This window comes from Camellia sinensis, chromosome 1 (assembly GCF_055761805.1).
Source record: "Camellia sinensis isolate YWXY chromosome 1, ASM5576180v1, whole genome shotgun sequence".
Taxonomy (NCBI): Eukaryota; Viridiplantae; Streptophyta; class Magnoliopsida; order Ericales; family Theaceae; genus Camellia; species Camellia sinensis.
Genome location: NC_138961.1, coordinates 215956748 through 215962747, shown reverse-complemented (window position 1 = coordinate 215962747; position 6000 = coordinate 215956748). Strand labels below are relative to the sequence as shown.

Sequence of the window (6000 nt, the reverse complement as noted above, 5' to 3'; positions counted from 1 at the left end):
GTCATCAATCCATTGATGGATAACACTAACGGTTTTTTGATTAAGTCTCTTCCGTTCATCATCTTTCATACCATCAGGTTTGCCACTATCACCTTCAATATGGGTCCATACAAATCTTTACAAAATAATAAGTCCTCCATTTTAGTTTTCCAAGTTACCCAATTACTTCTATTGAAGCTAAACATACGACCCACATTCCCCTCCATTGATTTATACAAATAAACGAACCCAAATAAACCGTAAGTTCTGATACCAGTTTGTTAGGAAAAATAGATGATTTTCCATAAGTAAATCAATTGATGAAAATAAAAAAAATAATGCAAAAAAATTAATTTAACGACACATGAATTTTTATGTGGTTCCCATAATGTGATATACGTTCACGAGATTGAAATCTGATTCCACTATCAATCAAAAGTTTTCAAACAATTACAAATGAGACATAAATGATTTCACAAACCACCCTTAGGTGAATCACAAATAATCAAGAGGAAATAGCTGACTAAATAGATAAATAAATTATCTTCGAAACAAAACCGAAACGCAATCAAAAGCTTGAAAAACAAAGCAGCAATCAAAATACAAAATCTTGAACTTGACCAAGTCTAATACACAACAACATCCTCACGAATTGAAACTTTTACACCAAGCGCTATGCTCCCACACAATGCCAAACCCACCGAATTAATCACCAAGTATATACCATCGAAAGATGTATCAGCCTCCTACGAAAAAACAAAAATAATACCAAGAAATATTGTTGGTTCTTGAATTTTTTATCAAAATTCTAACTATTACCAAATAGATTATTATATAGCCATTGGACTTCCAACAGCCAAATATAATATATAAAAAATATATTATAATCAACACTAAACTAAATTAAATATTTTTAATAAATCAATTAGATGTCATATTTTATTAAAGAGGTATACCTAACAAAGTTTCAAATAAGTGAAGTGTGATGACATTTTTTTTTTTTTATAATTTTATTATTATTATTTTTTTAAGTGCTCCTTACCCGAGACATATGGTATATCATGCAAAAGAAATGATACACCATCATATTATACAAGTCCTCATCCACCCCTAGTTGAAACCATATATTGGTTTTACCTATAATATATTTAGGAGTGCTATATTCATATAATTTTTTTTTATACAAAACTCTTTGAATGACTGACAGAGTTGGTTAGAAAATTTCAAGAGAAAAAGGGAGCGTAGGAGGATGCGTCGTTAATTCATTTTTTTCTTATCACATTATTTAAAAAATTTGTAGTTTTTTTTTTTTTAATAGAACATTTTTCTAATATATTATCGAGTCTGATAGGATTTTGAAACTCGTGTGATAGACTTTTCTGACTTGTGTATACCGAAATCTGAAAGTCCAATAAGTCTTGGGTTAATTGGGCCGTTCCCCTTCCATCAGTCTTGTTGTCCGTCGTAGCCCAACATATTAAACGCTAAACAAAAGAAAAAATTTCATGCGACTAATGTGGCTTGATGTCTTTTTTTTTTTTATTCAAAAAAAGTTTAGGAGGAGGGGAGGCTACCCCATTCCAGGGCCAGGGAAAGCGTTACGCAATATCGCCCATCAACAAAGGACTGCCAGCAGCGGGACTCGAACCTAAGCCAAATGGGCGAAAGGAACAAGCCTTACCAACTAAACCAACCCTTGTTGGTATGTGGCTTGATGTCTCGAGTCTCGACTCTCCCCTCAAAAAATTATGGGATAATTTCACATTAGTGTATATTTGAAAAAATATTTTAAAATAAATTTTATAAATATTAAAAAAATAAAATTATAAATTTTGAAAATAACTTTGAAATGTAATTTTTTTAAAAATTATTCGGTGTCACTAAAATAGTCTCAGCCCTCAATCTGTGTAAGTCCTACGTGGCGCTTTTTCCGTTTAAGTGATACTAGAGATTCTAAAAATTTTAGAGTAAATTAAAAATACATCTCTTAAGATTTGCTTAAAATACGTATTGTCCCCTGTGATTTGAAAAATTACAAATACCTTCCTATCAGAATTTTTTATTTAACAGAATTAATTGAAAAAATAAAATTTCTAACTGTTTACCTATACAATAATAAAATTATCTAAATTATTAATTGAAATAAAATTTTAACATTATTAAAAATTGTTAATTAACTTGATGATTTATTAATAAAATGACCTATTTATTATGAAATTAGAAACCTTATGAGACATAATATAATTTCTAGAACCACGGGGGTAATTAGTAATTTAAGTAAACCTCAGGGGATATGTTTGCAATTTACTTAAAATTTTATTAAAAATTCTACCAAATGTCTCATAGACCTATTGGGAAATTCTATTTCCACACACCAAATTTCCTTACTCCACACACTTAAAAAAAATTTCAAAATCACAATTTATCCTTTAACAAAATTACCATCTCACCCACACATTTCACAATTTCTCCACTTCACCGCAGACCATCGCCTCCTATGCCCAACCTTTAACCATACATACATAGACACACAACTCTTTCATTCTTCAAATCTACTTATTAAAGAGGCCAACACTCATTTTCTTCTCTCTCTCTCTCTCTCTCTCTCTCTATATATATATATATATATTCATATGCAAAACGAGATCTAGCGATTACATACCTTACACAGAGCTTCGTGAAACTCCAAAATGGCGAAAACTTGCTTTGTATCGACAAATTGCGAAACCCTAACTCTCAAGAGTTTCAAATTCAATGAAAAAATAAATCAAAAATCAATCTCTTTGGAGAAAAGCTTCACGTAATTACAGATAAAGAAAAACCGAAGATTCAAGAGGTACAAACAGTGATTATGAATTCAAGTATTGGTTTAGTGGTTTATGCGCCATGTGTAGAAGCTTTAGGTTCATTGAAGAGTTTGAGAGAGTCTGCGATGGAGGTAATGGCAACGCGAGAGACTATGAGAGGCTGGGAATGAGAGGATGTGCATAGAGAAGGTGAGGGTATATTTGGAATTTGAAGTATGTGGGGAGGCTCTATTTACACACAACATTTTGTCTCAAGAAACACCATTAGTTAGTTTATTTTTTATTACAATTTTAACCTTAGGTAAAATGACTATAAAAGACAAGCTATGATATATACCATTTGTATAATTACTATAAAGGACAATAATAAATATAGTACATATCAACAATTCCAAACGTATTACTTACGTATCTTGTCTCTTAAGAATCCAAAAACCTTAAAACAAAAACTAAAAATCCTTACAGAAATAACCAAAAATATACATATTATTGAAGATTTTGATTGGATTCAATAATGGATACATCTGGCAATACTCATTCGGAACAATGGAGCAAGGAAAAGGTTATTTATTTATTTAGTTTTTTTTTCGTTTTGGTTTACTTGCTGAGTGGTAAACCGTTTGTATAAGTTCGGTTTTCCAGAGTCGAATAATAAATTAATGTTCGACTACCTAACCGAACAAATTGTATATGTTCGGTTTTATTGTGTCGAACTTTCTCCAAATATTCAGTTTTTAAGTATTGAACAAACACTATTCGTTCGGTTAAAAACAATCGAACAACTGCACTCAGTTCGATTCTGTGCTGCCATTAAATGAAGTTTTGATGCTCTTGATAATCATGGGTTGTTGCAATGCCCTAACTACACTTCCAGATCCACCTAATTTTTTCTTCTCAACGGTACAATCCAAACTCCATGTTAGAAAATTCACTTCTAGTGATCTCCTAGGCCACCGATGCTGATCATTAGACTTCGAATTCTCCATCTGATTCCTCACCGACGTCGCTTTTCTCCTCTCCATCTGATTCCTCACCAGAGTAAGGGTAAAGATAGAATATTGTGAATAGATTGTGGGTATCGTGTGTAAGAAAGGGTAAAGATGGAAGATTGTGGTGTGTATTGAGTAAAATATTTAGGGTGATTCTACTTACACCATTACTTTATCTCTTTACACCTTCCGTATGAGTTTTTTTTTTCTTCTCAATTTTATCCATGTGTGAAATTACCTTTAAGGACAAAACACTAAAAGTAAATATATTTTGTTATCTCCTTACACCCCTTGGTCTTCAATCCCTACTCCCCTTTTTTCCTTTATTAATTTTTCTTTTCTCTTACACATCTCTTTCAAAAAGTGAGAATCATAGTATTTTGATCATTAAATAAAACAATAGATGAAGAAATGGTGGTGAAGAATAGGGCTGCAAATGAACCGAGCTGTTCATGAACAAGCTCGACTCGGCTCGTTTAGTAAACAAGTCGAGCTCGAGCTCGAATATTAGGCTCGTTTAGTAAACGAGCCGAGCTCGAGCTCGCATAAGCTCGGCTCGTTTATCTTTATTTAAATTATATAATAAATATATTATTTATATATTAAATAATATATAAATATATATATAAATAATAATATAAATAATATTTTTTATTTAAATAATATAAATAATATTAAAAAAAATTATCGAGCCGAGCCGAGCTCGAGTTTCATTAAAATTAACAAGCCGAGTTCAGCTCGAACCCAGTTCCTTATCGAGCCGAGCTCAAGCTCCATAAACGAGCTCGATAAGTAAACGAGCCGAGCTCTGAGCTTAGGTTCGTTTCCAGCCCTAGTGAAGAACCATCAAAAAAGTAAAATGGTGAGTTTTTTTATTTATTTGGTAGGTTTTTGTTTCATTTTTCTGGACTGTTGTTTGAATTTCGTTCGGTGGTTCAAAATTGAACAAAATAAAATAGTCCAGCATCACATTGCTGAATAAAAAATATAAGTCTGGTAACCAACTACCGAATGAAAGATACATTTCTAGTAACCCCAAACTTAATTTTTTTAATTTGTTCGGCTTCTCATTACCATGTATTTTTAGTTTCATTTTTTTTATATTTTTTATTTTTTTGCCTGGAAGGATTATATTTATACTCATTGCAACAACGCAACTACTGCAATATTTGTGAACTTTAGTCGTGAATTCATTACAGATGAGGTTTGTTAAGTTTTTTTTTTATGAATACGATTTTTTTCTTATTTTTAATTTCTAATGAGTTTTATCAATAATTTGACGTATAAATGTATTTATTATCTTTAGATTTTTAGTAGTCGTGAAGCATTAATGAAATGTTCTTCTGACGTTGGGAAGAATACTGGATTTGTCATTATTGTAAAGATATCAGATGTGGGAGGTAATGGCAGAAAACCATAACTTACACTTGCTTATGAAAGAAGTGGTTACTACAAAGAAAGAAGTGGTTACTACAAAGACAACACGAAGATTAAGGGAGAACGATTGAGATTGACAGGTTCTAAAAAGTGTGGATGTCTCTTTCTATTAAGGGGGGAAAAATTACCTACAAATTACTAAGGCAAATTGTGATAACATATTTGATTGATGGATGCAAACAATTACAGATTTATGAATACATTAAGGATATTTGTACACTTGATGTCTTTATGAATCATTTTATGGATACATTTTATGTATGATTTTATGGATGTGTGTTTAATTTATGAATTTTTTTATGGATGCTTCAAGGAAAAACTAAATCTTTCAATGTACAGTGATGGGGGCCTAGATAACTCTATTGTAGTTTGGCAACATGACACTAGAGTAATCCTATCTGTATAACAATATATCACTGAACAGGCACTTCACAAGTGGCCCAACTTAATATCATCTAATTGGACGGCAACATAATGCTAGGGAAAAAAATATTGTTTGGTAACATGGCATTGGAGTAATTCAAATTAATTAGCGTTGTATTACCGAATATACCTACCACAAATTAAGAAATCATTGTTTGGAAGAAAGTGACTTTGTAAATGTATAGTAACAAAATGTTAGAGAGATCTATTTTTTCCGGTAACATAACACCGGAATAATGTAAATCGTGTTACCAAAATTAGTGGTGTAAAGAGATGAAATAGTTAATTTAGGATTAATTTTGGTAATATATTGGGGGTGTAATGAGAATTACATTTTTTTTAGTGGTATAATGAGATGAAGGGTG

The 6000-nt window shown here is 31.4% G+C and overlaps 1 long non-coding RNA gene across 1 annotated transcript; it reads right to left on the bottom strand.

The window, feature by feature from the left end:
• Nucleotides 1-361: 361 nt before the first annotated feature.
• On the bottom strand, nucleotides 362-2724 carry LOC145802315 (uncharacterized). Its single transcript, XR_014344563.1, has 2 exons — nucleotides 2642-2724; nucleotides 362-725 (listed from the first exon to the last, which is right to left on the bottom strand). It is a non-coding gene; the product is annotated as an uncharacterized LOC145802315 (long non-coding RNA).
• Between the last annotated feature and the right edge of the window lie 3276 nt (nucleotides 2725-6000).